Source organism: Tamandua tetradactyla, chromosome 12 (genome assembly GCF_023851605.1).
Source record: "Tamandua tetradactyla isolate mTamTet1 chromosome 12, mTamTet1.pri, whole genome shotgun sequence".
Lineage (NCBI taxonomy): Eukaryota > Metazoa > Chordata > Mammalia > Pilosa > Myrmecophagidae > Tamandua > Tamandua tetradactyla.
Window position 1 is genome coordinate 75589692 of NC_135338.1, and position 23843 is coordinate 75613534.

At 38.2% G+C, this 23843-nt stretch overlaps 1 pseudogene; it reads right to left on the reverse strand.

Annotated features, from left to right (window-relative positions):
- The window catches only part of LOC143651455 (receptor-type tyrosine-protein phosphatase alpha pseudogene), a 43682-nt pseudogene extending 22919 nt beyond the window's left edge, over positions 1-20763 (reverse strand).
- Positions 20764-23843: the final 3080 nt, after the last annotated feature.

Sequence of the window (23843 nt, forward strand, 5' to 3'; positions counted from 1 at the left end):
GTCTAAGGCTGTTAGTGGCTCCCCAGACATTGCCGAAGAACATCAATTTTGAGAAGCCATGTATGACCTTTGATGTGGCAGGTAAGACAATCCATTTTTAATTAATAATAGAGCCATTTATTCTGGTTTGATCTGTCACTCAAGTCTATTATCCCCATGAACTTGTTCCATGGTAGGGGTAGATAAAAAACCTAAAGCCAAGACTTTCACTCCGCCCCTCCTTTGTCAAAATGGAGGCATACATTTTTTTTATTAAACATTTTTAGTGTGAAATATAACATATATACAAAGAAAAGAAAGAAAAAGCAATAATTTTCAAAGTAAACTTTGACAAGTAGTTTCAGAACAGATTTCAGACTTTATGTGTTACCATACCACTATTTCAGAATTTTCCTTCTAGCTGCTCCAAAACACTAGAGGCTAAAAGAAATATCAGTATAGTGATTCAGCAGTCTCACTTATATGTTAAATCTTGTTTTCTTTGTTATAACTCTTCCTTCTCCTTTGACCCTTCTCTCAATCAATAGGGATCTTTAACCAATGCCCTTTGCGTTTCATGTTGAATGAGGTGTCAACATTAAGGGATGCAATTAGTTAATAATCTTGGAGAGGCTGGTCTCTTTGGGTTTCAGGATTTATCTGGCCTAGGAATCCTCTGGGAATTTTGGGTTCAAACTTAATGCATGAAAACTTTTATAAATTCTCACTTTGAGTCCTATGTGTTCTTAAGAGTTAACGTGAGTGATGTTGGTTGGGGTTTAATCAGCAATGTCATTTAATCTAACTGTCTAAACTGAGGCTTGCATAAGGGTAGACTCCAGAATACTCTTAACTCTATGAGATCTCTCTTAGCCACTGATGCCTTATTTTATTACACTTCTTTTCCCCCCTTTGGGCAGGAAGGTGCTGTTAATCCCAGGGTTAGATGCATCACTGGGAGACATATTTTATGTTGTCAGGGAGACTTTCACCCCTGAAAGTCATGTCCCATGTAGAAGGAAGGGAAATTATTTTTCTTGCAAGTTTCAGCTTAGAGAGAGAGAGGTCACATCTGAGCAACAATAGCGGTTTCCTGGAACCAACTCTCAGGCCTCGTGATAGGTAGTCTTAGCTTCTCCAATTCATAAATAAGTTCCATAAGGGCAAGCTTCAAAATCAGGGATTGGACTACTTTCTTGTGAGTCTCCATGGCTGAGAGAGTACCTGGGGTTTCCCAGATGGGAAAGTTTAGTAATTCTATTTTTTTTTCCTTTGGACCCTCAAGGGAATCTGCCAATACTTTTTAATTTTCAGTGCATTATAGTCTGAGATGTATCCAGGTATTACCTTAAACCATACAAAATTATAAGGTCTTGTTCCTATTCTGGACTCCAGGAGTTTGGATTGTTAAAATCAGTTATCAAGATAGGTTGATTTAGATCATCTGTTACAGAAAATTTTGTATCTAGACAAAATAATTTGTTCTGTCTTTGGTCTCATACAGTAAGTAAAGGTCTAGAGTATATACACTATCATCTCTCACCCTTTATTCTGATTTGCCTTAGACCCAGCCAGATCAGCTTCATTTTTGTCTCTAATTGAGGCCTGATATATTTGTCAGTTACTTGAACTGTTATTGTATGTAACTATGCTAACTTTCAGTGTGCAGCATTCCATGTCTGGGTCTTTGGTGTCACAAAGTTACTCAAAGTCCCAAGGAAATACCAGCTGACATACCTATAGCTCAAGTGTCTCAGAATCTAGAAATACACTTACAATTTCAGACTAAGCGAGGCTACTATAAGGACTTACAATTTAGTCACCAATTTTCTAATAAATATTTTCTGGAAGACACCTTAGCATATTTGTTCTTTTGTTTCTGGCTTATTTTTCATAACACATTGTCCCTAAAATTGATTCAGTTCATTGCATGCCTCTTGATGTCCTTCATTTTTGTAGCCACAATGTATATCTTCATAAAAATGTGTCATTGTTTGCTGTTCTGCTTCTCAGCCGTTGTAGACTTTGGCTCCCCCCATTCATTGGGCATGATGAATAATGTCTGAAATAAATAAACTTTGCCTTACAGTATCATCAGCAGCACTCTCAATTTAATGACTTTCCATTGGTCCATAGAGACAAAGAACTGATAAACATAGCCTCACCAAATGACAAATCAAAACTGCCCCTATTCTCTGGTCTCTCCCTCCAATTAGTTTCCCCTGGTAGGGCTGTGGTTCTTTTGATGTCTTCCTGTTAACTATTGGTGAATTGACAACATATTTTAAATCATCAGTTTTTGGTAGTATCAGAATGCCCCACCCCCTTCTAGAAAGAGCTTTTCTCTTGGGGGGGGCATTTTAAAACTAGTAAACCCAGCTAGTGTTTAACCCCTGTCTGCTCTCAGCATCCCAAAGGATATCCTTAAGTTAGGACTAAAATAAAAATAAACCCATCTTTATAAAACAAAGGCACCCCAAAGCCAGCCCAGGAATAACCCCGAATTGCATACAAATTTACAGTCCTAAAACTTAAAAACACATTTCTGCATCCCTCTTTACCCTAAATCTGATTATCTACTTGCTTTTGAATGGCAGGGACTAAAAAAAATTAAAAATTCCAACCCTACTCATTTAAATGCTGCTTCCCAAGGTTTTCAAAATAATCCCTATATCTTTAAAAAATACTTTAGCAGCAGAATTTACTGGCCTCCAACTGCCTCAAAGTAAAGACTTTCAATGTGTTATCTTTGTGAACTAACATTCCTGATATAAGTGAATTTTGTTAGTTGAATTTTGAATCATTGTTAACTGAACAGATATAGAAAGTTACAAAAAGTTTAAGAAAGTGAATTTTGTAGTCATAACAGGTGACAAATCCTGGATGAATGTGGAAAGTTGTGGACAATTTAAAAAGTAAGTTTTATTTGTAGTCACTGATGACTACAAGAAGTTATAGAGAATTTTATCTGTCCTAATCAATGTTTTTCTCTGTTAAACTGCTCTTAATGAAAAAAAATTTTTTTCCCAACTTTCTAAGTACATTTTCTAAGAAATAAGAATATTATATCACATCAGAATAATATCCTTATTAATGTTTATGTTAACTTTATCATCCTTTATTTCAGAAGAACATTCTTTTCACTTTTAAAGGAAAACTGTTTCAAAAGATTTATTCTCTCACCTTATAAAGAGGAAGTGCTAGAATAAAAGTTTTTCTCTACCTGTTAATTATCATAATCCTGGTAAATGTGTAAAAGTAAAACAGGGCAAAACTTCTGCTGTAGTTTATAGTTAGTGCCCCATACAAAACAACTGTCAAACGTTTTCATTTCTAAAAGTAAATTCATTTAAAATGCTTATAAAAATTAAAGCTTACTGCTAAGCATTAACTGTTATTATGGAATTCTAAATGCTTTGCTCTTTGTCTGGCCTAATAATTCCGTAAAACTTTTAGTATCTGTGTAACACCAAAGGCTCAGAATTACAGTTCTCTGGCTCTGAAATCAGCATTACTCCACACAGCACCATGTAAATGATGCTGATCTTTTTAGGGCTAAAATAAAAATAATATTGCCTATATTCTAAAACTTCAACTTCTGTGTGAGAATATAAAAACAAATCACAAAACTATTAAAGTTCCCCACCTGGGAAATCCCTTCTTTTCTCTTAAGCAATGAGGGCTTCCAATTTAATAAACCAAAGCCCTACCCTCAGGAACTTTAGCTCAGAAAACACAACTAATTGCCCTTACCTAAGCACTAAAACTGGAAAAAAAAAAAAAAAAAAAAAAAAAAGGAAAGGAAAGAAAGGAAAAAAAAAGCTATGCCTTCCTAGTCCTGCATGCTCAGGCAGCAGTGTAAAAAGAGAAAATCTTCCCCTCAATTAAACACCACCAAGAAATACAAAAAGTGTCGTGCTTTAACCAACAAAAGATAGTGGTAATTCATTGCCTTGCTCAGCAAAAAAATACTAACATCTCTTGGGGAAATAACAGGGCCAACATGGTAGCCAAAGCCACAGTCCAGTCAATCAAGCCCCTTATAAGCCTCATTCCTGCACCTCTTAACATATATCCCCTCTTATATCCTGTTTAAGCAAGGACGAGCCACTTTGACCTGATTCTAAGATTCACTCTTGGACTTGAAAGGTGATTACATTTCCCCAGTCTCACTTAGCCAATGCATCTCTTAAGCTTGCTTTCATCTGTTCTCCTCTTACTATTAACCAGCCCTTATATTTTTAAGGTTCTCACTAAATTTCTCTCTTCCCAACTAGAAGCCTTTCACACCAAACCAATGCTGATCTAAGATATTCAGTATTTCAATTGCCTCTCTGGACTCCACCCCTCTAAATTTAAATGAGATAGCCAGAAAATTCAATGACCTGTCAAATTGGGCCTATAACCCCTGATACCAGAAGCATCTAGAGAGGACAGGCTCTAATCCTCTGCACCCACTAAAATTTAGGGTTGAGAATTCTCAAGAGGGAATTTGAGGCAGGCAAGAACAGGGAGAGGGGAGAGAGAAAAACCATGAAGGAGTCCTTCAGCAAGAATCAAGGCCTGCAGGACCCATATCCAGCACAGACACCCTGCCTTGAGGCTATCCACTTACAAGAAATACCTAGCAATGGCTGACCCATCTGGACCTAAAGAACTTGAATGAGTCATCTATAGAGAAGTGTGGGACCAAATGACCCACCCAAATGCACTATCTACCAGCAGACACCACCCTAAGGAGAAGGAAGGGTAGAGGAAAATCTCTGAAAAGTAAAGGTCTGGGGAAATAAGTAAAGTAAATCTATAAAAGCAAATTGCCTTGCGTTGCCTATTACCTCTTGTCTTGCTCACATCTGTCTTTGCAAGATGGCCTGTATGTCCTCTGACATATGTACTCAATAAATTTTCAGCCTGCTTACTCTGTGCTGTGCTGTGCCCTTGAATTCTTTCTTGCTGCGTGGCCAAGAACTTGGAAACCAAAATCCTTTAACAGCAAGATCTTCTATAGGCATAGTCTGAACAAATCTACAAAAAACCTACTATAGCTACTAAATATATTCATGTTCTAGTTGAAAAACTAGGTAATTGCCTACAAATCAAGGTTAATCACAAGGTTTTTACAACCACTGTGGCAGAAGATAAAGGCTATACAATCTTTATCAGAGATCAAGGTTTAAATTATAATGGATTATAATTTAGAGATTTCAGGTATTTTCCTCTGTCTACTCCAACATACCAGAGAACAAAAATGGAGTATCAATATAATGATCCAATAATCAAAATCACCCCTTAAATTCTGATTTCTTGGTTACATTCCTCCTTCTTATTTGATAATTATCTCTCAATCTTGAGGGACAATTGGGCAAAGACTCTATTAACTGCTTCAAGGCTCAAAAAGGGCATTGTCATTAAGGGGTAAAGGGATGAAACCATGAAATGGGCTGTTGTTCTTGGAGAGTCTGATATTCCTGAGTTTCAGAGCTCCTCTGGTACTGGAACAATATGGAGGTTTTCAGTCTCTGAAAAACAAACTTAATTAATAAAATTTTATCGATCCCAGGATATCTTTCAGGGTTTCCATGAACACTGTTGCTTGGAGTTTGCCATATTGTGACTGGTTGCAATATCTGGCCTGAAACTTGCATAAAAGTAAACTCCAGCATGTCCTTTTGACTTCATTTGAAATCTCTTAGACATTGAAACTCTATTTCTTTTCCTCCTTTTGGTCAACTAATCCACAATGCCAGGAACAAGCTCATCTTTAGAACTTATGTTACACAGTTCCATGAGTTATGTCTCACAATGCCAGGGTCAGTTATGTCACATGATAACAGGGCCAATTATATTCTACAATGCCAGGGTCAGTTATGTTTCATAATGCCAGAACCAGTCTTACACCCCTGGAAATTGTGTGCAATGTAGGAGGGAAGGTCAGAGCTTGGCTTATAGAGAGAAATCACCTTTGAGCAACAACAGGAATTTATTGGAGATGACTCTTAGGCATTAATCATAAGTACGTTCAGTTTGCTATTACACAAATGAGTTTCATAAGGGCAAGCTTCAAAATTAAGGCTTTGGCTTATTAAATTGGGAACCCCTCTTGCTTAAGAAAATGTCAGGAATTCCCCAGGTGGGGAAGATTAATAGTTCTATCTTTCTCATTCCCTCAAAGGTCTTTGCAAATACTTTCATTTTCTGCCCAAAATACTCTGAAATGCATCATGGATAACATTAACTGGTACATAACAGTAAGATTTTATTCTTATTCTAGATTCTATATCTAATAAGGCTGAATTAGAGTGTTTAAATGAACTGACTAGGCAGATTAGATAGTGTACTACAGAACATTTAAACTTTGGACAAAATAAACATTTTTTTCTTTTTGTCTCACACAACAGCTAAAGCTTTAAAATACAGACAATATTATTATTATTTTTAATGTGGTATATTGATTTATGTTAGTTTTAACCAGGTCAGTTTAATGATATCTTTAATGAGAGTTTGGTCTTTTTCAGTTGTTGTTTTTTTTTTTTTTTTTAACAGTTGCTGTGTGGACTTATGCTGACTTTCAACTGATCTGGAGAACTAAATCTAAGTCTCAGGTATCATACATATACTTAAAATTCCAGGGAACTACTAGGTTATACAAAGAGAAAAGCACTTCAGAATTCAAAGACAACAGTTAAAGCTTACAATCTGTGCTCAAATTTTTATAAGCATTTTTAATGAAGCTACTTTCAGAAATAAAAATATTAGACAGGGTGGGCCATGGTGGCTCAGCAGGCAGAGTTCCTGCTTGCCTTGCCAGAAACCCAGGTTTGTTTCCTGGTGCCTGCCCATGCAAAAAACAAAACAACAACAAAAAACATTATACAGTTTTTTATATTAACAAATAATAGCAGAGGTTTTGTTCTGTTTCACTTTTACACATTTACCAGAGTTATGTTCATTAACAGACAAAGTATACTTTATATACTTGTCCTGCCTTTTAAAAACATCTTTCCTTGTTATAAATGGAGCTCTGACCCATAGCTGACCACATACACTTTTAGAGAAATATTAACACAAATCAGTGCAACTGATAATTTGGCTGTTTCTATGATCTGTAGCTTTTTAAGAGAAACTAAAACTATGAATAACAATACCAAACATTGCTTAACATCATACAGATTAGTATCAGGATATAACATGGATGGTAAAAAACATTGGAAAGTTTTTAGGAATTTTATACAGTCTCTAAAAATATGAATGATATTATTTTACCTATATAAATATAATACACCAGGACAGAAAATCACTTTTAACCACTCTAATACTTCCCAAGCACCACCTATGCAAATGAACTGCTTTAGCACCTTACTTATAGAAGGTGAAAGAACAAATTATTTGTATCAGTTTTTTCCCTTAACAGAGAGACTTGTTTTCTGAAATAAAGGATGATAACCCAACATAAACATTAACAAGGGTATTATTCTGATGGAAAATCTTTGTTATCTAGACAGAGTACTAAAATGACTACGAAAAAACTTTTAAAAAACTTTACATTAACAGCAGTCTAACAATTCACATTATTTTAGCAGGAAAAAAACTGAACTTTAGCTTTATATGAATACCCAGTTTGACAAAATCTTCCTTTTTTGAAGATATGATAAATAGTCACTAAATTTTGGTCAGCACTGACCATGACAGACAGAATTAATTCACTTTCATAAACACATTTTTTACAAACCAGGTTGAGCCTGGATTTGAAAGTTTTAGGTGAGGGCCATGGAATTTTGACAGTTCCTATGCCCTTCTTTAACTATTTTCAGTTATTTACTAAAAGCTGTGACCAGGAAAATTGGAACAGGTCTTTGCTTTTTCCAGAGGCAGCCCTTTGGCAGTTTTCTGCTGTCTTAGGAAAATTCCATGGGTGTTTTCTTTCTAATGTCCAGGTTTGATTACAGTAATTACAAAACTAAGATTTTGAATCTTGCCATTCAGAGACTTTTTCTCTTTTACTTTAGAAGTACCAATTTATATAAAATTTATATAAAATGGCCTATTGTGGGTGTGAAATTTTGTTGGTTTGCTCAGGTTAGTATGATGCCCCGATATATCCAAGAGTAATTTGGGCAATGAATAAAGAAGTATTTGCAAGGTCCCTTTGGGTCACTTTGGAGAGAAAGGAAGAAATATTCAACTTCCCCATTTGTAGAATTTCTGACACTCTTGCAAGCAGTGGAGACAACTAAATCAATAGGCTGATCCCTCAATCCTGGGGTTAATCCCTATGAAATTTATTCTTGAAAAGGATAGGCTAAATCTAGTTAAAATGAGGCCTAAGAGTCACCCCCAGAGATCCTCTTTTGTGGCTCAGATGTGGCCTCTCTCTCTACCAACACAGCAAGTAAACTCACTTCCCTGTTCCCTTACATAAGACATGACTCCCAGGGGTATAAATCTCCCTACCAACATGAGACAGAAATTGCAGGATGAGCTTGGACCCAGCATCAAGGGATTGAGAAGACCTTCTTGACCAAAAGGGGCAAGAGAGAGATGATAAAAAATAAAATGTTAGTGGATGAAAGATTTCAAATAGAGTTGAAAGGTTATCCTGGATATTATTCTTACATATCATATAGATATCCCTTTTTAATTTATGGTGTATAGGAATGCCTGGAGGGAAGTACCTGAAACCATTGAGTGGTATTCCAGTAGCCTTGATTCTTGAAGATAATTGTTTATTGATATAACTTTTACAATGTGACTGTGTGATTGCGATGCTCTTTTTATCTAGGGTATGGACAGATGAGTGAAAAATATGGATAATAAATAAAAAATATTAGTGTGGACAAAGGTTAGAATAAATTGGGTAAATGGAAATACTAGTGGTCAGTGGGAGGGATGGTTAAGGGCTATGGTATATATGAGTTTTTTATTTTCCTTTTTGTTTTCTGGAATGATGCAAATGTTCTAAAAAATGATCATGAAGGTAAATGCATAACTATGTGATGATATTGTGAACCACTGATTGTACACCATGTATAGAATGTTTATGTGTTAAGATTTACCAGTAAAGTATACATTTTTAAAGTGCAATGCTTTTTACCAAGAGGGAGTATACATAGGTCATCCAAAGCCTTGGAGAAGCTAACCAGGGACCTTCCCAAGGAAGGAATGTTCAAGCTAAAGTTAGAAATGTATTTTTCTTCCTCAATTCTTTATCCAGAGCCTAGCATTGGACTGGCACATAGAATATATTGAGTAACTGTTTATTGACTGTATGGATGAAGGAATAAACAAACATCTATGTAAAAAAAAAATACTGCCTATTTCTTTCTTAGGCAATTCCAATAAAGTTTTTTTAAAGAATTTTTGTTACTTTGCTATAACCATCTAGAGGTATGAGAATATACATTGAAAAAACAGATAGACACAGATGGAAAATTAGTTGCTCAAGAAACAGAAACACAGAAATAATTTTGGGAGGGACAAAGGGTTGAATATATTATCTCATACTGTTTTTACTTTATTTGCAGAATAACTTTAACTGTAATATCTTTAATTTTAACTGTAATGGTAGTAATTTCATTTTAAATCATTTTGAGGCCAGATTATTATACTAGAGAAATAGACTCATAACTAAAATCTTTTCAATTTTCAATACAGCCCAAGGGTTCCTTGTTTAAAGAATTTTCATAATCAGTAGCCAATTAGGAACATTGGACCAATTCAAATTCAGGAACATACCAATCAACAAATTTAAACAGACACTTAACATTTAATATATTTATGCAACACACCAATTAATAATTAGACGAAACACACCAACTAACAGTTAAATGAGCATTAAATGCTTAACATACCAATTAACAAGTTAAACAAATGGTAAACTCTTACTATACCCAGGTAACATACCAGCTAGCACTTAAACAGGTCTAACTTAATTTTATCAAATACCAAATAATTGCTGGATTACTCGTCTTTTAGTAGTATACTCAACAGACAAATTTAGGTCAGGGCTTCAAACCCCATGCAGTATGGTACCTACAAAATAGGTGTAGAGGTCAGAGCAATGGTGATTGTTCTGGAAGCATGACCCAGACGTAGGTCAAGGGGACTTCAACTGCCATATATCCTCCCTTATCCTCTTTTACCTTGATGACCCACTCACTCAATCAGATGTCCAGATTTGGAACAAGAAATGGTCTCCTTCTTTGAAGCATTTTAAGGCACCAAAAGTCTCTGATGTACCAGCAGAAGAAAGGACACCAGTAACCAGGCCTCTAGACTAAATTAAGTCCAGTGGCCACAAAAGGCTTGGTTACCTGGCTTATCTGTTCTTCTGGGGTTCTGGAGCCTTGGGCATTTGTTCCAACTAGATCGCTAAATTGTTACCAGAAAAAGGCTGTGGATTCTTTTGCTCAACATGCTCAATGACCTGTTGCTGAGCCACTGGAACTTTGAAGATAGAAAAACCTTATTACTAGGTATAAAGTAGGAGAGCAGATGGCCTGTCAGCTCAAAATCTGTCTCCCCACGCTACAAAGTGATAATTAAATTCTGGTGTCAATTTTGAAAGCACTGACCTGAGAATTATAGCAAGGATATTTTGTGGCTGGTTGATAAACTGTAAGGCTGGTATATTAAATCATCAGTCCGTTGATTGCATCTGTAGCTGATTACATCTGTGATCAACTAAGGCATGTCTCCCACCAATGAGATAATATAATCAATTGACATTTAAAGAAACAAAGAGACTTTTTCACTGCTTCTTCAGCCTGTGAGCCTCTCCTGTGTAATTCATCCAGAGTCTTTATTGGAGCTGCCAGTTTCACAGCTTACCCTCTGGATTTTGGACTCCTTCCATTCCCACAGTTGCATGAAACACCTTTATAAATCTCATATATAGAGATATCTCCAGTTGGTTCTGTTTCTCCAAAGAACCAGGATTAAATATAACTTGGTACTAGGAGTAGTTATTGAGAAACAGAATCTTAAAAATGGGTTTCTACAACTGGTTTTCTCCTCTGATTAGACTCAGAGGCACTAATAACTCTGTTTTCAAAAACTAAAGATGGCACTGAAAATTTTTTGGGTGAATTGCCAAGAGATATACTCAAAATAGCACCATGAGATTCTTTTAATTGTATACTTATATGAGGCAAGGTGCTGGGTGAGAGTGTTTTTGACACCTTAACATAGTTTTGTGGAATCAAGAGGTATAATGTTGTTGGCTGATTGGAGACAGCGATGAGAGAAAGGGATGAGCTGAAGGCTTCAAATTTCCACCTTAAACACCATATGAATGATGTAAAGTTTCCATGCTTGCCCTGAAAGAAAATCTTATTTCCTGTGGTTGCAGACTTGAGATCTCTGAAAACCAGACGCAGAGCGTCATTGGGCAAGTAGCAGATTTACAACATAAACTGAAATCTTAACCTAGCAGGGAGTCTGCTGTTAAAGTAAGGGCTTTGATTGGAAAAGAATTGGATCCTGAAACATGGGATGATGATATGTGGCTGTTGGGTGTTTGCTAGATAGACCTGTAATGGACTGCCCTGAAGAAAGAGTTTCTCAATCTCCAGCCTGACTTAAGGAAACAGTTACCCAGCCTCCAATCTGCCAAGAGGAGACTGCCATCCAACCTCCATCTAATGACCCTTCAGTGCCTGCTAACCCTTAAACACCTCCCATTGGGAAGACAACCCTCACTTCTTCATTTGGAACAACTAATCCTCTTAAACCAGATGGAACTGCAACAGAATTCTCTGAGGTAATTGGCTTGAAAGACACTCAATTTTTTTTCAAGACCTACCCCCATCACCCCTCTTTCCTTCAAGACCTATAACTAAAGACCAAGAAGGCCCTGAAAAGTGAGGTACAAAACATGACCCATGAGGAGGTACATTATACTCCACAGAACTGCATGAGTTTTCCAATCTATATTGGCAGAAATCAGAGAAATATGTGTGAATGTATATTAAGAGTGTACAATAATGGTAGAAGGAATATAAGGTTGGATCAGGCTGAATTTATTGATATGGGCCTATTAAGCAGAGATTCTGCATTCAGTGTTGTAGCTTAAGGGGTTAGAAAGGGCATTAACAGTTTCTTTGGCTGGTTGGCTGAAGCATAGATCAAAAAGTGGCTGACATTATCTAAGGTCGAAATGCCAGAACTTCCCTGGTATAATGTAGATGAGGGGATCCAAATACTTGGAAAGATTGGAATATTAGAGTGAATTTATCATGAAATACCTGATCACACACCCCAGGAATGTCCAGAGGACACATATTTCACCAGAACTTTAAGAAATAAATTTGTTAGACTGACTCCATCATCCTTGAAGAGCTCTATAGTTGTCCTTCTCTGTAGGTCAGATATTACCATGGGAACTGATGTCACTGAGTTGAAATACTTAAGCACAATGGGGATGATTGGATTCCAAGTTGGCAGAAGACATATGGGGACAGTTAGTCACCAAAGACAAAGTAGGCATGGTCACCATAATGGACAGCTTACTCAAAACAGCAGTCAAAATACTCTGATTCGCAGAGATTTGTGGCATTAAGTGAACAGAGTCTAACTTGAATTTAAAAAAATACAGAGTCATGGTCCCTTAATCAACTTCCAGACTTGCAACAACTTACAGACACAGAACCCCTTGAATGAGAGGAGGGCCAGGTAACCTTGGAGAAGGACCCTTTTAGACTGCCCAAAATTTACACCTTTAACTTGCACCCCAGCCTTCCCCAAGGAGACCCATAGCCTTTTACCAGGGTGACTGTGCACTGGGGAAAAAAATGATCAGGTATTTTGGGGATTGTTAGATACTGGTTCAGAAGTGACACTATTTCCAGGAGACCCAAAACGTCACTCAGGTCCACCATCCTGAGTAAAGGCTTAAGGAGGTCATGTGATTGATGGACTTTTAGCTCAGATCCATCTCACAGTGGGCCCAGTAAGTCCCTAGATCCATTCTGAGGCAATTTCCCCTGCTCCAGAACACATCAGCAGCGGCGACATACTTAGCAACTGGCAGAATCCCAAAATTGGTTCTCTGGCTTGTGGAGTAAGGACTATTATGGTAGGAAAGGCCAAGGTGAAGCCACTAGGATTGCCCCTACATAGCAGAATAATTAACAAAAGCAGCTCCATATTCCTGGAGGGATTGCAGACATTAGTTCCACTATTAAGGACTTGAAGGATGCAGTCTTGGTGATTTCCAACACATCTCCTTTCAATTCTCCTATTTGATCTATGCAGAAAACAGATGGGTTTTGGAGGCTGACAGTGGATTATTGTAAACTTAACCAGGTGGTGACACCATTGTAGCTGCTGTTTTAGATGTGTATCATTGTTCGAGCAAATCAATATATTGCCTGGTACCTGGTATGAAGCTAGAAAATGTTTTTTTTTTTTCTCATTAGCTGTGAGTAAGAACCACCAGAAATAGTATGCATTCAGCTGGCAAGGCCGGCAGTATACCTTCACTGTCCTGCCTCAGTATACCTTGACTCTCCAGCCCTATGTCACAATCTTGTCCTCAGTGATCATGATCATTTCTCCCTCCCACAACATATAACCTGGTCCATTATACTGATATCATGCTGATTGGACCTGGTGAGCAAGAAGTAGCAACTACTCTAGACTTATTGGTAAGACATTTGCATGTCAGGGAATAAATCCAAAAAATACAGGGACTCTCAACCTCAATGAAATTTATTAGTGTCCAGTAGTGTACAGCATGTCAAAATATCCCTTCTAAGGTGAAGGATAAGCTGTTGCATCTGGCTCCTCCTATGATCAAAAAAGAGACACAATGCCTATTTGGCCTTTTTGGATTTTGGAGACAGCACATTCCTCATTTGGGTGTGCTACTCCAGCCCATTTACCCAGTGACCAGAAAAGCTGATAGTTTTAAGTGGGGATTAGAATAAGAGGAGGTTCTGTGACAAGTCCAGGCTGTTGTTCAAGCTTGTCTGCCATTTAGGTCATATAATCCATAAGATTCAATGTTGCTGAAAGTATCACAGCCAAATAGGTATGCTGCTAGAGCCTTTGGCAGGCCCCTATAGGAGAATCACAACACAGACCCTTGCCATCCTCTGCAGATAACTACCCTCCTTTAGAGAAACAGCTTTTATCCTGCTACAGGACCTTAGTAGAGACTGAATGCTTAACTGTGGGCCACCAAGTTAACATGAGAGCTGAGCTGCTTATCGTGAGCTGGGTGTTGTCTGACCCACAGAACCATAAAGTTGGGCATGCATAGCAGCACTCCATCCTAAAATGGAAATGGTATATAAAAGTTAGGGCTACAGCAGGTCCTGAGGGCATTAGTAAATTACATGAGGAAGTGGCCAAAATGCCTGTAGCGCCCACGCCTGCCACATTACTTTCTCTTTCCAAGACCAGAGCTATGGCCTCTTCAGGCCAAGGATCTCTCGGGGAGTTCCTTACAGTTAGTTGACTGAAGAAGAGAAAACTGGGCTTTGTTTACAATTGGTTCTACACAATAAACAGGGAACACTCAGAAGAGGACATCTGCAGCACTGAAGCCCCTTTCTCAGATGTCCTTAAAGGACAGTGGTGAGGGAAAATCCTCTTAGTGAGCAGATGTAGTACACCTGGCTGTTCATTTTGCTTGGAAGGAGAACGGGCCAGAGATGCATTTGTATACTGACACATGGGCTGTTGCTAACGATTTGGCTGGATGATCAGGGAGTTGGAAAGAGCATCTTTGAAAAATTGGTGCAAAGAGGTCTGGGGAAGACCTGTCTGAGTGGCAAAGAACGCGAACATATTTCTCTCCCACATGAATGCTCACCAGAGTGTGACCTCAGCAGAGGAAGGTTTTAATAATCAAGTGGATAAGATGACCCATCCTGTGGATACAAGTAATACTCTTTCCTTAGCCACTCCTGCCATTGCCCAACGGGCAGATGAACAAAGTGGGCTTGGTGGTAGGAATGGAAGTTATACATGAGCTAAGCAACATGGACCTCCACTCACCAAGACCAACCTGAGTATGGCCATTGCAGAATGCCCAAGCTGCCAGCAGCAGAGATCCACACTCAACCCCCAATATGGTACCATTCCCTGCTACCTGGCGGCAGGTTGATTATATAGCACCACTTCCATAACTGAAGGGGCAGTGATTTGTTCTAGCTGGAATAGAAGTATACTCCGGATATGGGTTTGCCTTCCCTGCACGTGATATTTTTGCAAAAACTACCATCCAAGGACTTTCTGAATGCCTTAACCACCATCATGGTATTTCACACAGCATTGCTTCTGATCAAGGAACCCGCGTCACAGCAAATGAAGTGCAGGAATGGGCACTTGCTCATGGAATTCTCTGATCTTACCATGTTTCCCATCATCCAGTGGCAGCTGGCTTGATAGAATGGTGAAACGGCCCAATTATGGTAACCACTAAGTGGCAATACCTTGCAGGGCTGGGTCAGCGTTCTCCAGGAGGCTATGTATGCTCTGAATCAGCAGCCACTGTATGGACTTATTTCTCCCATAGCCAGAATTCATGGGTCCAGGAATCTAGGGGTGGAAATGGGAGTGACACCATTCACTATCAACTCTAGTGGACCACTAGGGAAATTTTTGCTTCCTCTCTCTGAAACTTTAAGCTCTACTGATCTACAGGTCTTGTTCCAAAAGGAAGAGAGCTCCTACCAGGAGACACAAAAATTATTACATCAAACTGGAAGTTAAGACTGCCTCCTGGCCACTTTGGGCTTCTCATGCCACTGAGTCAACAGGCAAGACAGGAGATTACTGTTCTGTCTGGGGTGTCTGATTGACCCTGACTATCAAGAGGAAATAGGGCTGCAACTATGCAAATGGAGGCAAAGATTAGTTTTCCTGGAATACAGGAGATCCCTAAGGGCATTTCTTAGTACTATTATGCCATGTGATTAAAGTCAATGGAAAAGTGCAACAACTCAATCTATGCAGGACTACTAATGGCCCAGAAACTTTAGGAATGAAGGTTTGGGTCATCCCAACTGGCAAAGGGCCACAGTTGGTTGAAGTTCTTGCTGAGGGTCAAGGGAATAGGGAATGGGTAATAGAAGAAAGTAGGGATACATGTATGGCCACATGGCCAGTTACAGAAATGAGGACTGTGATTGAATGAATATTTCCTCCCTGTTTTGTTATGAGTATGTTTGCATTTGTACATAAGCAAATATCTTGTTTTCCTCTTATCACGTGACATAAATTGTATTGTTCATATTATAGTATTTAAATCATAGGGTATGAAGCTTAAAAATGAAAGTTACCTCAGGACTTGTAGCTTAATCTGGAGTGATATAGTGTGTTTCTGGTTGTATGCAGGACAGTTGAGTCTTGTTAAGTGAAACATATGTCTGTTACTGTGTTCTATTTGGAAATTAAGTGAGCTTCAAGGTGATGTTTATAGCTGCCAAGTTGACAAGGGTTGGACTGTGATGGTTAGGTTCTGGTATCAACTTGGCCAAGTGATTATGCTCAGTTGTTTGGTCAAGTAAGCATTGGCCTGACTGTATTTCATGGTTAGTTGAAAAACCATATTTCATGGTGGGTTGATAAACTGGAAAGCTGGTGTATTAAATCATCACTCAGTTGATTGCATCTGTGGCTGATTACATCTGCAATCAACTAAGGCATATCTCCCAACACCAAGATAATCCACTCAGTTGAAGGCTTTAAGGAAGTAGAGAGACTTTTTCATTGATTATTCAGCCAGTGAACTTCTCCTGTGGAGTTCATCCAGACCCTTTATAGGAGCTGCCAGCTTCACTGCTGTATGGATTTTGGACTCTTCCATTCCCACAGTTGCATGAGACACTTTATAAATCTCATATTTATAGATATCTCCAGTTGGTGCGGTTCTTTAGAGAACCCTGACTAATACATGCAGTAATTCTGATAGCTTTATTAGAGGAAAAAGATGGGCAGGATTTAGGATAATCACCACAGTGGCCCCAGGAGATGTAATTAGAGGTGATCTAATTTTTGAGCATATGAAGGTTGATTACATGCTTAGTCAAAAGTAAGAAAATGGCAGAATATTCTAATGAAGTATAGGTGACTTGTAGGTTAAAGTCTCAGCTACTGCACATGCCAGGCAGGCCAGTTTTGGTTAGATCTAGTCTTGATTTTCAAGATAACTTTAAATCTTGGGGTGGTGTACTGGTTTGAAATGATGTGTGTACCCTAGAAAAAAACATGTTTTAATCCTAACCCCATTTTGTAAAGGCAGTGTTTCTTCTAATCCCTATTCAGTATTGAATGTTTGAAACTGTAATCAGATCATCTCCTTGGAGATATGATTTAATCAAGAGTGGTTGTTAAACTAGATTAGCTGGAGGTGTGTCTCCACCCATTTGGGTAGGTCATGATTAGTTCTGAAGTCCTATAAAAGAGGAAACATTTTGCAGAATAAACAATTCAGAGAGAGCAGAGAATGCTGTGACACCACGAAGCAGTGAGTCCACCAGCCAGTGCTTTGGAGATGAAGAAGGAAAACACTCCTGGGGAGCTTTATGAAACAGGAAGCCAAGAGAGAAAGCTAGCAGATGATGCCATGTTCACAATGTGCCCTTCCACTGAGAAAGAAACCCTGACTGTGTTCACCATGTGCCTTCTCACTTGAGAGAGAAACCCTGAGCTTCATCAGCCTTCTTGAACCAAGGTATCTTTTCCTGGATGCCTTTGATTGGAAATTTCAACAGACTTGTTTTAACTGGGACATTTTCTTGGCCTTAGAACTATAAACTAGCAACTTATTAAATTCCCCCTTTTAAAAGCCATTCCGTTTCTGGTATATTGTATTTTGGCAGCTAGCAAACTAGCACAGGTGGGTTATTTCTGGGCTGACCCAAGACCTTTCATTAACAACATTAGGGGCTGTCTTTAATGATTACAAGATTCTAAAGTTGAAAAACTGGATAACTAGCTATAAATGAAGGCTAGTCACAAGGTCTTTTATAATCACTGGGGCAGATGATAAGGGCTATCAATCATTATTCAGAGATCAAGGCAGCTGAATTACAATTTAGAGATTTCAGGTATTTCCCTCTGCCAGAGAGCAAAAAAGGAATATCTATATAATGATTCCGTAATCAAAATCATTCCTTAAATCCTGATTTCTTGATTATATTGGTACCTTAATTTGGACATTTTCATGGTGTTAGTACTGTAATTCACAACTTAATAAATTCTCTTTTTAAACCATTCCATTTCTGGTATATTGCATTCTGGCAGCTTTAACAAACTAAAACACACATCTTACCCATGAGCTGGGCTTCCTCCCACACTCCACATCACAAATATAAGTCTGTATGCTCTGTTCTAGGTCTTGTAGCCCTGTACCTACCAAGTATCTGGTATAAAATTATATGCCCAAGACTTAGTGTTAGAGCTCTGAATCTATGAATGTCAGCATTACCCCACACAGCAACTGTTTAAAAAGTTGAAAAAGTGATCAGACTTCAACTAGAGATATGAATGAAGCTGATGTAGATAGGACTAAGGTCAATCAGAACACAGGGTAAAGGATGATATAGTCTATATTTTAAAACTTCAACTTCTGTTGAAGACCAAAGGAACAGATGTTTATTTGGTGCAAAATTTTTATTTGTGGTAGCACAGTGTCTAATTTAACTTGTATGGTCAGTTTATTTAAACACTACAATTACGTGAACTCTTGAATAGGGAGTGAAAACTTGTTGGTTTGTGCAGGTTAGCTTGATGCCCAAATACATCCCAGAGTAATTTGGGCAGAGAATAAAAAGATATTTGCAAAGTCCCCTTTGAGGGCTGGGGAGAAATAAGGAAATATTAAATTTTCCCACCTGGGGAACTCCTGATATTATTGCAAGCATTGGGAACAATTTATTAAACCAATTTAATAGGTTGAGCCCTGGATCTTGCAACTTGTGTGTATGAAACTTGTTCCTGCAAAGGAGAAGCTAAGTCTACTTATAACTATGCCTAAGAATAACCCCCAGCGAACTTTTGTTGCTCAGATATGGCCTCTGTCTTTAAACCAACTCAGCACATAAACTCACTGTCCTACTCTTACGTGGGACATGACTCTCTGGGGTGCAAATCTCCCTGGCAATGGGGGACATGACTCTTAGGGATGAGCCAGGACCTGGCATCATGGATTGAGGAAATGGGGAGAGAGAAATAAGACAAAGTAAAATTTCAATGGCTGAGAGATTACGAATACGGGTGAGAGTTTAACCTGGATGTTATTCTTATGCATTGTATAGATATCCTTTTGTAGTTTATTATAATTGCTATGGCTAGAGGGAAGTACCTGAAGCTGTTGAATTATATTCCAGCAGCCTTGATTTTTGAAGATGATTGTATACTGTGTAACTTTTACAATGTGACCATGTGATTGTGAAAACTTTGTGGCTGATGCTCCATTTATCCACGGTATGTAGAGATAAGTAAATAAAAATAAGGTTAATAAATAAATAAATAATATGGGATGATAAAAGGTAAAAAAAAATGTGTGCATTGTAATACTAGTAGTGGTCAATGAGAGGGAGGGGTGAGATATATGGGATATATGGGATTTTCCTTTTTATTTCCTTTTCTGGAGTGATGCAAATATTCTAAAAATGATCATGGGGATGAATACACAACTATGTGATGATGTTGTCAGCCACTGAGTGTATACTTTTGATTGACTGTATGGTACATGAAGATTCTTTGCCAACCCTTGATGTAGACTACTCTGCTTTCTGCTTTTCTTAGGACTGAAGCATCCTACCCAATATGCTCAAATGACAAGTACTGTGTCTAAAACCACACTTTGAGGGCACGTTGACATCTCTTGGTGGTATATTCTCATATTCTTGTCCTTTTCTCCAACCTCTTGCTTATCTGTTTATAACTTGGCTGCCTCTGATGAAGGTACTGATTTCTGGAACACAGACACAAGAAGTCTTTCAGGGTGCCCTGAGTTTCCTCCAATCTAGCTACCTAATTAGTTGTCTGGGTATGTAATCTGGAACAGTTGGTAGTGATGGTGGTTAGGAAAGAATCTCATTTGGGTTCAAGCAAAAATAATCTCTCTAATGGGTAATTACTCACTCAGGAAGCATAAATTGCTTGTCCAGTGTGAGTGAATATTTGCCCATCAGTGTTTCCCCATTGCATCTTGTGTCTTTGCCTACAAGTGTCTTCTAGTGGAAGGAGTGAACCAATTTGAGAAAATCCTTCCCTTGATTGACGACAAAATGTGGCCCTCAGGCTGAAAGCACATTTGGGGAGGTCCCTGAGCCTGCAGCCGCTCACTCTCCAGGACACACGGGCCAGGCTGATGGAATTAGACTGGAGTAATGAATACTAAACCAGTCCAGACTGGCCTGAGAAATATTCTTGAAGTCAAAGTACTTGTTCTCTACACTGTTGCTAATAGTAACCAGGCCACTGCCAGGTCTTGGGAAGATGTAGCAAAAAATAAAATTAAAAAATAAAATTTGATTATTTTAAGTTTAGTTTTACTTCATTGATAACAGAAAAATTTTGTTTCATTAAACAAAATTAGTCAGCATTTAAAAAATCATTCTGTTAATCAAATAATTTGTCTGGATTTTAACATTCTGACTGTAAAGCACTATACAAAGCCATTCAAAACCAACTAGATACAAAATAAGAGTTTATCTTAGTGTAAAGCTTAGCCTTTAGAACAGTGTTGAAAATTTTTACTTTATCTTCAAGGATTTGCCATGGACTTACACCCTCCTGCTTTCCCGCTTACAGCTTACCTGTCCTCATCCTGCACATGGGCATCTTAGATACCTGAGGGTCATCACTATATAGCTTTGTAGCATCACCATGGGAAAAGGGTCCTTTTTTCTTGAAAAAGCTCCCCAGAGCACGCTGAGCAGTGAGTGAACCTCAGTATCACTCAGATGTCTTGATTTTCATTTTCTTAGTGAAAAAAAAAATGAAAATTGAAAAAACAGAGGTTTTTAATTTCAATGAAGTAAAAACTATTTTTTTTTTTTACTCCTTATGAATCATGCTTTTGGAATTGTATCTAAGAAATCTTTGCCTAACTTAAGGTCAGAGAGATTTTCTCCTCCTATGCTTTCTGATAAATACTTATATTTTTAGCATTTACAATTCAGTTTGAGTTAATAGTTGTATGTGGTGGAGAACAAGATCCAAGTTCTTTTTTTACCCCCCATTGGCACCATTTGCTGAAAAGAGCAAGCATTCTTATTATCTTTACACCTTTGTCAAATATCCATTGTCTACATATGTGTAGGGCTATTTCTGGTCTCGTTATTCTTTTCCAATTATCTGCTTCTCTGTCTTGACTCCAATACCTCAGCCTTAATTGCCAAAGCTTTATAGTAAGTCTTGAATTTGGATAAAGTCATCCTTGTAACATTATTCTTCTTTTCCAGAATTATTTTGCCCATTTCTTCTTGTAACTGCATAAGCTTTTGTTTCATACATTTTGATGTCCTGTTTTTAGGTGCACAGACATTTAAGACTGTCATGTTCTCCTGAAGAATTGACCCTTTAAAAAAATGAAATGACTTTCTTGGTCTCTCATAATATTCTTTGCCCTGAAACCTATTTTGTCTGATATTAATAGAGGCACTTGAATTTTTTTTTGATTAATGTTAGAATAATATCTTCTTTCTCATACTTTCACTTTTAAACTATTTGTGTTTTTATATTTAAAATGTGTTTCTTGTTGGCAGCATATAGTTGAATTCTATGTTGGCAGAATATAGTCTCTCCAAGCTGACAAGCTCTACCTTAATTACAGTTTTTACATCATTTATCTCTCCAGTGCTCTGTCTTGTCAGCCCTAGCCACCTTGGTCTCAGACTCAGTATCCTTTCCTCCATTCAGGGTGACTATGGGCTCTCCCTCTCTGCACCGTGGCCTGAATACTCTCTCAAGGCAGTAAACTGGGCAATCAGAGGACTCACCTCATTTATTTCCCACCTCTCAGGGATCACTAGCATTCATCACTTGATGTCCAATATATTGAAAACTATTGTTTCAATTTTCTGTCTGATTGTGATTTTGTTGTATTGAGTAAGAGGTTGTAAATCTGTTACTACATCTTGGCCTGAAGGGAATTCTCTTCCTGAAGTTTGCATTGCTTATCTCATATTCAACTTGGATTAGGTCCAAAGACTTGACATGGCAGAAGGCCTTGTCTCCCTATTTTCTCTGCCACTTTCTGTCTCTGGGTCTCTCTCTTTTCTCTTGCAACTTGAGTCAGAGAGTAAGGGAGTCAGAAAGATCTTTTCTTGCCTGCAGTTGCTGCAGTGATCCTCTTTTGTCGTTTTTGGTGACAAATCCTCTTAGAAGCCCTCTTATTGAGGTGGGTTCCATCCTTCCCCAGCTGGTGACGAAAGCATGCCTTTCTCTTTCCCCCTCTTTCCTACTCTTCCTTTAAATAGCCTGGGAAGGGACAGGGATGGCAGCCAGAGAAGCAGTACCATTTCGATAGGCTGTTAGTAAGAATGGAGTTTGTATCTGAATTCAGGGAGTGGAAAACTTGAATCTTCTCTGTCCTCAGTTTTGGGTTCCAGGCCCTAATCCTGAACCTAGGGCAATGATTCTCAGGCAGGAAAATTGTATTCCTCCCCTATTTCAAAGGAACATTTGGCAATGTCTGAAGACAATGTCACAACTAGGGTGGGGGTATTTCAACTGTCATCTAGTAGGTAGAACCAGAGATGCTGCTAAACATCCAATATAGGGCATCTCTGATGTTGGTCAAGGATCTCCAGAGAAACAGAACTGATAGAGTTAAATGTATATATTAAAGGAATTGGTTTCCACGACTCTGGGGATTGGAAAATCTGGATTCTGTAAAACAGGCCTATGTTGAAAACTCTTATGAAGTTGAAGTTGAATTCCCCAGGTGAAGTTGCCTCAAGTAGAGGTAGAAATTATCTCTGACATTTGAAATCCTCAGTTATGGCTTTAAAACCTCCAAGTGTTGGGATGAGTGAGACTTCCCTCATTACTGAAGGCAATTTCCTTTGTTGACTGTAGATGCAATCAGCCATAGTTGTAATCAATTGAGTATAGATGCAAATCTGAAACTAAGAAATGAGGATTTCATGGATGATTCTGATTACTGAATCATTATATAGATATTCCTTTTTGCTCTCCAGTATATCGGAGAAGACAAAGGGAAATACTTGAAATCTCTAAATTATAATCCAGCTGCCTTGAAGTATAGCCTTTATCTTCTCCCCCCCAACCCCCGGATTGTAAAAAGTCCTAATAAATTGCTTTATGAATGTGGCCAAGCCAGTTATACCGTTTTTCAACTTCAGAGTCTTGTAATCACTAAAGACAGCCCCTAATGTTATGAATGAAGGGTCTTGGATCAGCCCAGAACTAATGCACCCAAAGTCCAAAGTTATCTTAAAAACTGAAACTGTACCTAACCGAAATGGGCCTGCCTGACATATGCATAGACTTTAACCTACAAGTCATCTGTAACTCATTCTGCTATTTTAAACATGTAAGCAACCTGCACACGCTCAATAATTAGACCACCTCTAATTACATCATCTGAGACCACTGTGCTCATTATCCTAAACTCTGCCCATCTTTTTCTCTTATAAAACTCTCAGATTTCTGCAGTTGGCAGAGACAGATTTTGGGTGGATTGGCCATTTGCTTTCCTACTATGTGCCTAGTTATATACATTTTTTTCCTTTGAAACCCTGGTGTCTCAGAAATTGGTCATTGAGCATATCAGGTAAAAGAATCCACTGCCTTTGTCCTGTAATAATTTAATCAATTAAGTATAGATGCAAATCCATCTATGAAATACCTTCACAGTGACCATCAGACCAGCATTTGCT